This window comes from Pempheris klunzingeri, chromosome 2, assembly GCF_042242105.1.
Source record: "Pempheris klunzingeri isolate RE-2024b chromosome 2, fPemKlu1.hap1, whole genome shotgun sequence".
NCBI lineage: Eukaryota > Metazoa > Chordata > Actinopteri > Acropomatiformes > Pempheridae > Pempheris > Pempheris klunzingeri.
The window spans coordinates 20,451,118-20,461,517 of record NC_092013.1 but is presented as its reverse complement, the minus strand read 5'-3'; the positions used below and the strand labels follow the sequence as shown (position 1 = coordinate 20,461,517).

At 40.7% G+C, this 10,400-nt stretch overlaps 1 protein-coding gene across 1 annotated transcript in view; it reads left to right on the top strand.

Annotated features, from left to right (window-relative positions):
• Positions 1-7,041: 7,041 nt before the first annotated feature.
• lactbl1b (lactamase, beta-like 1b) overlaps positions 7,042-10,400 on the top strand; it is an 18,506-nt gene continuing 15,147 nt past the window's right edge. The window contains exon 1 of the mRNA XM_070847283.1: positions 7,042-7,124. The gene's annotated coding sequence lies outside the window, so the exon portion shown is untranslated. The remainder of the gene's footprint in view (positions 7,125-10,400) is intronic.

Genomic DNA, 10,400 nt, shown 5'->3' with positions numbered 1-10,400 from the left:
AGGTTAAAAGAGGCCAGTGAATATTGCCTTAGTCACAGATGTTCCTCCTGAGATGAATACTTAATATTCCCTTCATATAGCCCTAACTGTGTAGAGTGTGTGGAGAGCATTCGGAAAGTAGGAGAAGTAAATGGTCCGTGTGGTCGACCTATTTTTTCCATCAAGATAAAGAACTGCATCCTTTAGTGATATGAACATATATTGAACATGCACACCTTCGCATGCTCTGATTACCGCAAGGTAGGTGTCTAACAATAGATGAAATGTAGCAGGAAAAATAACAAAACAGATTGAAGTACATTATGAAGACGATAAAAATGTATCATTTTTATTCAATAACAAATGTATTCAATCACTCGAATGGCAGATCTAAAATGTGTCTCGTGCACTGAAAAAAGAGGGTTTGTTGGATTAACATGGAAAAAAACAAAACATGTACATCAGTTGGACACAAAAACACTGAAAATGATTACATTATTTATTATATGTTCAATATGCTGAATTCTAATTTGATATGAGATTCCTCCAGGACTCCTTGTTCTTGCTTTAAACTGAAAATAGTTCCTAATGACATTGGCTGTATGTTTGGGGTCGTTGTCCTGCTGCAGAATAAGTTTTGGGCCAATCAGACGCCTCGCTGATGGTATTGTATGATAAATGAATATCTGCCTGTATTTCTCAGCACTGAGGACACCATTAATCCCGACCTAATCCCCAACTCCATTTACAGAAATGCAGCCCCAAACTTACAAGGAACCTCCACCAGCTTCACTGTTGCCTGCAGACACTCATTATTGTATCGCTCCGCAGCCCTTCAGCGAACAAACTGCCTTCTGCTGCAGCCAAATATTTAAAATTTTGACTCCTCAGTCCAGAGCACCTGCTGCCATCTTTCTGCACCGCAGTTCCTGTTTTCATGCATGAGTCACTTGGCCATGTTTCCATGTCAGAAGGTTTGGCTTTTTGGCCGCAATTCTTCCACAAGGACCACTTCTGGCCAGACTCCTCTGGACAGTAGATGGGTTTACTTCAAAGGAGCATGAAAAGCACGTCGTGAAACCCCGGCCTTTGAAATCTTTACCTGGCAGAGACCTCGCTGGTGCAGTAAAACTACCTTGTGTCAGGACCACTGCCCCTGCCCCTGCCCCTGCCTGTGTCCAGGGGCAGCCCCGTTATGTCTGTCTCTGTCTCTCTCTCTGGGTGTGATTGCAGGAGTGGAGACAGCTGTGTGGGTCCTGCAATTAACCATCCACCTCCTGCTACTTAAGTCTGGTTCAGGCATTCGCTCTTCGCCAGTATGTCGACTCAGCTACGCACTCCCAGACCTGCTCCAGCCCTGGCGTCAACCTCTGCCCTGCCTGTCCTGGTGCCCGACTCCCGCCTCCAACTTCAGAACCCTTGCTGGGCTCCGATTGCCCGGGTCAGCCCCTGAGACTCAGCAGCTAAGTTTTGTGTATTTTGTTAGCTGTCTGCTTTTTGTTAGTTTTTCCTGCACTCTGCCATTGTTCTTAGTTTGTTCTCCCTTAGTTTGTGAGGAGTGGCAGCCTCAGCAGTTGGTATTGTCTCGGTTCTGTTATTGTAAATAAATCTTTTTGTGAATCTTGTATTTGGGTCTGTCCTGTGTCCACCTTTTGGGTTTTCGGACTAGCCGTGACACCTTGTGTCTTGTTGCTGTGTTCAGTCTTGCCCTGATGACCTGTGACATGAAACTGTCTTCCACAACCTCACCTTGGTAGACATATGAAACTGATCATTAGCACGTTTGGTATAAGTGGTTAATCATACACCTGACTATGATCCTACTAAGCCTAAAAGAATCGATGCCATTATGAAGGTAAAGGGTGGTCACACCAAATATCAATTTCATCTAGTTTTGTCTTCTGTTTGCTCACTTTGAGTTTTGTAAATAGATCCCAGGGCCTGAAAGAGTTAGAAAAGATGTGGGGGAGTAAAGGCAACAATGGTGTCAGTGGTGATCAGAGCACCGGGGGTGAGTGGCTCCACCAGCTTCCAGGTACAGCATCTGAGGGCTCTGTCCAGAAGAGTGTAATTTTAAGTTACTACACAGAACCCTCAAACTCTCAGGCATCTGGAAGAGGACCCAAGCTTTGCATTCAAAATTATTCAACCCCCATTGCAAATTAGGTGTATTGGCAAAATGTACAAATTTTCAACTGTGTTCGATGAACATCTCAAACAAGAACAATTAAAATAGCTCAACAAAACTAATATTACAAGTTTCTCCAAATTCAACACAAAATGCCACTTTTAATGCCATCTATGAGGAAGCTGAAGCTTGGGCATCCTTGTAGCTTCCAACAGGGCAATGATCCAAAGCATACCTCAAAGTCCACCAAGGCCTGGCTTCAGAAAAAGTCCTGGAAGATACCAGAGAGGCTGTCAGTCGCCTGACTTGAATCACATTGAAAATCTCTAGCGGGATTTGAAGAAGGCGAGCAAACCCAAGAATATTAGAGCTGGAGGCTGTTCCTCATGAGGAATGGGAAAAGATTCCTGAGGAACGTTGTCAGAACCTGGTGTCTGGTTACACATCACATTTGCAGCAAATTTATATATATACTTTTTTTGGAATGATGGTTCTTGGAACCATGATGGAAATTGTTTCCACTTCATGTTATCCTTTGGATATTTTGTCTGTATCTGATTAATATAAAAATAAATCCATCAAAGCTGGAGAGAGGTAACATACAAATGACAGCCACAGTCCATGTGAGATCAACTAAAGTGCATGTGCAAGGCCTTTAGAATGCATAATACATGTCCATGATCAGTGAAATGAAAACTGCTTCTTGATCCACGACAACCTACTGGAGAGCTTTAAAAGTGTACTTGAGTTCAGGAGGTTGTTTATACTCCCAATTGTGAATCTGAGACAGCCCATCCAAGTATCAATGCAACCATCTAAACAAGCATGCTAAAAAAATACTATTATGTCTTATTAAAGGCAGCTGCTAATAACACAGAGCCTTTGTAGCTCCACTCAGTATAAATGAAATGAAACATTTTTCCTCACACATGTGCATCTGATTGTGACCAACTGAGCCGTTTGCCTCTACTTGTCCAAAATGTTCTAAAAACATGGCAGGTGTAACAAAACCAGGGGTGGAGCAGCAGTTCTAAAAGTGTATGTGCCTTTGGCCCATTCCAGTCTCTGCAACACGCTAAATCAAAATGAATGCAATGCATTTTTCACATTTCACAGTTAAAAATGTACATTGTTGCACCACACCTTTCACCCCAAGATACTATATTCACCAGCATTCAACATCATTGTTCCTTTATGAAGGGTGATAGAACCACACGTGTCTGTCCAGTGAAAACCGGTGCATCTCCAGATTGGGTGACTTTGAATGTGAATGTTTGTTTACAAGTTGAGAAAAATCTCTTCTTAGATTAAATAAACTATTCAGAAGCCCTCTTGGATCAGCTGGAGCGGAGCTGCCTTACAGACTCTTTCTCTGATGAAAAGTTGACCTTTTAGAGATGAATCATTCTCACAGGACAGCGACGTTACAAACATATCATCTTATAGGCCATGATGCATCGCTGTAGAGTAAACTACCTAAGAGGATATAATGTGTTAAAATGTGCTGAATCCTAAACATCTACATCAGATCAATGCAACATATATATTAATGCAGCAAAACATCAGATATCATTGGAAACTGACAGGGAGCATTTTACTGCACACTGATTACATTTACTTCTGATACTTTAGGTATACTCTGCTGATTATACTAGTATTTTCACATCGTGGTGTTATTATCCGAGTACATGTTCCAGCCCTGCTCAGCTAGCATTAGCTTTTGTTTGCTGGTGTGATGGCTTTTTGGGATGATTCAGGTAGCTTGCACAGCGATGGATAACCTGTTTCATTTTATGATGAATGACTAAAAAGACACAAAATTCCACATTACCAGCTGGTAGAATAGATGTTTCATACCTCTGAGTTATCTAATCTTTTACCACAGTCAGCAACAGCTGGCATCAGAGAGAAGCCTAGTTATTGAATGCAGCGGCTCTACAGAGGGTTTACTCTTAGCTGGCCTGGGGGGTTGGCCAAATGGCTGTGAGTGGATGGATGACCATTCAATCAGTCTAACTTGACCAATAGCGTGTGCAGGGAACTCATTCTCTGACGCACTGTTTTTACAGATTTTAGTTTCGTTTAATCTCAGGAAATAAATGTGTCTGTGTACGGGGGTACATCTGTACCAACTGTACAGATGTTTGTTGTAGTTCTCTTGAAACATTTGCACTGACTCTTTCATTTAATCTCTGTATATTTATGAGGCACATGCATAAAACCTCAGCACAACCTTGATTTTTTTTTTTTTGCTCAATTGGAAACTTTCTGTCTGTGCACGCCTCAAGACAGCTAATGCTAATGGCTAGCTTGGTAAGCAGTCATGATTACAGAAAAAAATTAATTCATATATACTCAATAACTAACAACCATCACAAAATAGAAATAACAAATCACTTACACAAATCAAAGATTTGACGAACGATTTAACACAAATAAAAAATGTCTTTTTCTGTCTCCCATTGCAAGATGGATTATGTTCACAGACAAGTTTCTCTCACTGAGTGAAAAACTAAATCTATGTACTGCTGAGGGAGGACATCTGCCACCATAGGTGGATGGCGGAAGTACAAAGTGCAGGACTGTCAGTCCACACTTCCTGTCAAGACTACAGTCTACTTAGGCAACAAAAGCACTTTGATTAATATTGAGCAAATATTGTGATTTTGGTTATTTTGGCTGAAGCAAAGCCAAACAAATGTATTTAGTACAGAAAACAAAAGAAATGAATTGTCAGTGAACATTTTACTGATAAATTCAGTATCAACATTTGTCAAGGGTTTGTATGAATATAATAGAAACCTGATTCTTCAGTTACCATAGTCTAAATGTTTTACTTTTCATGTATGCCACTACAAAAGTCAAATAAAATACAAGGCATTTTATTAATGCACATGGCCAGAGTCTCTGGTTGTAGATGGAAAACAAAGGATTGGATTGTCCATTTCCAGTAGCATTAGTCTGTTAATGCTGAAGGGGATTACTGACATCAGTTACAACAATGATAGAAAGAGTGGATGCTAATAATACATTGTATATAGCATTTAATGAATTGAGAATTGATTAAATGGAGGAGAGGTCAGAGGTGAACGTGATGTTTTCGCAAATACACTCTGGAAAGACGGTGGCAAAGGAAAACGGACGGTTTTGGACAGAAACCAAAAAGTTTGTGTCACACTTTTTTTTTAATGAAAGACAATGGAGTGTATGCACTTTTGTGGCTGCAATGGATAAATATAAACATTAAAGACGTTACTCAAAAGGAAGCGATTTTTCAGTGCACAAAAATTATGTTTTTCTCACCCTCCTTCAGAATTATATTCAATCAGTTTAAAGCACATAGAAATAGCCGAGGAATGGAGCAGGTAAAAGCTGCAGACAGGTGGGCACAGGTTCGGGTTCGGGTTCGGGTTCGGGTTCGGGTTCGGGTTCGGGTTCGGGTTCGGGTTCAGGTAGAAGCCGCAGCATTGCAAAGGCACGAGGCAACGCAGACGATGTGGCCTAACTGAGGAAAAGAGCCTGGTATACTGACACGGTGACTGGAGAATGAAAGAAAAGTGAGCAGGTGGATGTGAGAGTCAGAAGACTGGCGCAGGAGTGAAAGTCTGAGGGAATCTGATGGACAGATTGAGAATGGTAATGACTGCAAAGCCTCATAGAAATGCAGGGGATTGCCAAGTTAGGACTGTAGCTGAAGGGAGGGACTGAGATGCAGAATCAACTATACTTATTTCACTAAAATATGGACCACAACGTAACCTCAAGTCCTTTGTCTTTGCTCAGACATGATCAATCCCTGTGGAACAACATACAGTCTCTATCCCCTAGGTAAGGTATTAGTCCTAACACTCATGTTACGGTGAACATTTGATGCAGCAGACTTTCTCATATCACCAGTGATCTTGTGCATAATGAAAACACCAGTGAGCACAGCAGCAGCTTACAATAAGCCTGCAACTCTATGCAATAAGCCATGTGCAATAAAAGGAGCTGCCTACATCACCACCTGTGATGCAAGAGCCCAAAAGCATTTCATTATTTTCAATAAAGATCCAATGTGCTGTGCTCCTTCATGCTTGTAGACATGAAAAGACTGATCGAACGGAAGCATGACAGCATGTTGGTCATCCACTTATCGTGCAACAGTTGTCACGGACAACGTGCCGGCCTAAACCCATATCTGTGTCCTTGAGTTAGTGTTAAAATGCATCTGACCCTAAAGTAGATGTTTTCCATGTTCCTTTTCAAAATGAAATGGGAACATTGCAGATAAGTAGGTCAGATGTTTTCTATAAAGCCAAAACAGAGTCAGAGTCAGGGGAGAGAGTTCTAGTTTGGGCATCTTAAAATTCAGCATCTGCCAGTTTTAATGTGTGTGTGTGTGTGTTCCAAGAAACGACTCCAAACATCATGAGGCACAGGAATACGCTTCTTGAATATACGTGCCAGGAAGTTTGAAGAAGCCAGAACAATATAGTGCACCCAGAAAGAGCTTCATGAAGTACTTGGGTGATCAGTCTGCAAAAAAACAAAAACATGATTGAGCTTTTACACATTTCTATTGTATCCTATCATATTATTATCCTAACTGCAAGATCCATAACCTCAGTGGAGAACCTAATGTGCTGTGTAATCTCACCCTGTCAGTGAAAACTATTTTAAGCACAGCAAATAGCACCAGTTGGCTTCTTTTAAGAGTGAACTCTTAAAACCACACACTGTGCAAATGCAACAAAAAAAAAAAAAAAAGAAGGAAAAACACACACAAAACACACACCGACCGCACTCACTGAGAGGGCACCCATTTTTGTGCCATGGCAGATGTGGCCATTGGCTGTGATGGTTAATCCAGAATGCTGGGTTTGATACAAGCAGGATTTAGCCATAACCATGATACTAACATCTGTCAGGATCCTGCTTCGAGCTCCCAAACCCAGACGGAACAAAAGCGGAATATTTTTGTCCCAACATATCGATAGAGAGGAAAGAAAAGCAGTGAATAGATTCAGAATCTGAGGTAAGTGTTCAAGGAATTAATCAACGTAAGATGTTTCGTGGGCCTAGGAGAGAGGCGATTGATTCATTACAGCTTATGTAACATGTTTTTCCACAGCCTTGATCCCAGACGCTTAGTGCATGTGGCGTATCGCTTATTCCACACAAGTTTTGCATCTCTTAGAAAAATGATAGATTATATTCTGAATAGGTCATCGTCCTAGGAGAGCTGTATGTCTGAGGTCTGAATTACCTGATGTGAAACTAAAGAAATGCATATTTCAGAGTTAAAGCTACTTGTCATTTCGACTGACCTGGACTTTCATGACGGACTAATTGTATCATTTGTCTTAATGCTTATATCTTATCACTTGACGCATTCTTTATTATCATTTCATCATGTTGACATCTGATTACTTGACAACAGACTGTACTTAATAATGTCTGCTGATGATTAGCAGCAGTGACACTCCTGAACGCATCATTTTTAATTGCATGATCAAGAGTGACGTTGTGCTGCAATGCACTGTGGTCCGGACTCTAAACTATGACCCTTTAGGTAGAAACCTCTGCAGTGTGTGATGTTGATCAAGGTACTTTACCTTTAAAATCACATACAATTTGGAGAAGTTCACAAAGTTTCTAGTTGATATTTAAATATGTCTTTCATGTTTTACAGTAATAGCACCCCAGCTGCATGCAAAGACTGCAAAGATGTTGTGCATGCATTGTCTCAATATGACGAGTTGCCTTGTGAATAGCATAGGTAAGACATAGAGAACCTGGTGGACATTACTACATTAGATTGATTGATGAAATGTAATTCTAATTATCTTTGACGGAATTGGGGTCACTGCAGATCATAAAGCAGATCATGAATAGAGCAAAGCAAGTAAAGAAGATAAAGAATAGGGCAATTAAAGGGATGTTTCGGATTATTTGAAGCGGGATTGTATGAGGTGCTTATCCATAGTCATTGCATTACCTACAGTAGATTACGGTCAGCACGCCCCCAGCTTGGAGGAGCTGATAGGAGTCCCAGCAGAAACACTGAACAATGTGCAGCAGGAAAACATAGACAACTAAAGTGCCAGCTAAAAAAAAATTAACATCACTTTAAGTTGACGCTTTATTTAGAATGTTTTCACTGCTTTACATTTCCATCAGATAGGCCTTTCCGACAGGGAACTGAAGCTCTTCTCTCTTGCTTGCTGCAGAGCCACCAGACTCTATTAACAAAAACAATGATTTTACCTCCCAGAACGCAGGAGTTGCTGGTTAAGTTTGCTTGTGTTATTGTGTGACTTTGGTGTTTTTGAATAGTTATTTGGGATCCTGCTTGTTTCCCCTGTTACTGGCCCACACTAGCGATGAATAAGTAACCCTCACAACCCTACTGTCACAGCTCAAAAGACCCAAAGGCAGAATCGCCAGACAGAGGTTGGAGTAAGGCAACACAATGGCTTCACTGAGGGGTAAAGGCAGAAAGTTGTTCAGTCCTGAAGTCAAAAATCATAAATCCAGACGACCAAGCAGACATCAGGCAGAGAAACAGGCCAGAGATCCAGAAGCTCATGCAGACAGACAGGCAGGATAGAAAGCAGGCTAAGCACTAACAACAACAACCTGGCAAAGAATTAGACAAACTGACTGCTATAAATACAGAGGACTAATGAGCTGATGAGCAACAGGTGAGTGGCAGCTGGCTGGAGGCAGATGAAGCAGGGGGAGTGGCAGTGGGTGTGGGTGTGGATGGTAAACTGGAGGGAAAAAGCTGGCAGGTGCTGACTGGAAGATAAGGGGTGTGTGCAGGAGGGTGGGGTTTAGGAGCAGGAAGCTCCAGCAGCGTTCATGACACCTACTTAAAAACATTCAGACTATTATTAGGCTACAACAGTAATCCAACAATTGCTTCTCAAGATGCATAATGTATTAGAATAAGCAATGTCATATATGAATAACAAGGCAGTCTGTTATTAGTTAGTAAATCTATTTATAATATTTATATTTTCTACTAATGGCACACTAGTCGTGTTCACTTGAACTCTGGTGGGTACATCATTTCAAACATTTTATGTGTAGATCACTTTAAAATCTATTAAAAAAAAAAAGAAGAAAATAATAGTAGATTAAATTGTAGTTTGGTTAGCAGCATGATCACTAAAGTTAAATCAAACCACGTTAATACAACTGTCTAAGTAAAATGTGCCACATTAGTGGCATGGCTCTAAAAATGGTCCACCATTTTGATACGGACTGAAATATCTCAAAAGATGGATTCATGCTTATTCTTGATGATCCATTTACTTTTCATCAAACACCATTTGAAAAATTGTGATTTTCCGATAATATATAAAAGAAAAAAAATAAAGCCATGCTCATTGCCTAAGTGGCACATTATTCATTAGTGCTAATTATCACATGTAGCAATGCTAACATGCTAACTTCGATGATGAACCTGCTAACATCATCACGGTCGCCACTGTGAGCATGTTGGCATGCTGGTAACAGCCTTTAGCTTACAGCACTGCTGTGTACAGCCTCACGTTGGTTAGCTTGGCTAAAGACTCAGAGAGCAATCATTCTTTTCCAACCAATTTTGCCTTTAAGCCCACTCAAACAAGCTCTAGCCTGCATACAGGCGGTGTAAACAAACCATTAATACAACCTGCCAGATGTCCCGCCATGCTCCTCACAGTATACTTGATGTATGACACTTCAGTATAACATCAAAATGTCTGAAAATACATACATTTTCAGCTACATAACCATCATTTCTAGGAACAAGCTGAGGACACTGCTGAAAGGATGCAGCCTGGTCAGCAACTCAGAAGCTGCTCTGTACGCAGCGGCTATTTGGGTTCATTAGCCCCTGCACACTGAATAAATACTGAAATGCCAAGTCAGGTGTTAGTTTGATCCTGAATATTTGATGGAATTTTAATTGGTTTGGAGGCCCAGCAATGTTGGGTTTAGCACAACCTTCGTTTTTTTTTTTTGCTTTGCTTCTTTGCATTAGGATTAAAGGTAAATATGCATAATCCACTGTGCTAGTCATAGTTTGACTATCTGACCTTACAGTCACATCTAAATCCTTCTTCTTTACGTGTGGATATTCATCAACCAATGCTGAATTCTTAAAAGTAATATCATCACTGAATGAAGGAAACACCCACATTACTTTAGTTCTAGTTTTATTTCTATATTATTTATTTCTATCTACGCTATTTGGCTGTTCTTGTGTTTTAGAACAAATGCAGAAAACCCTTGACTGCCAGGGCCTGGCAGTAAACTACCA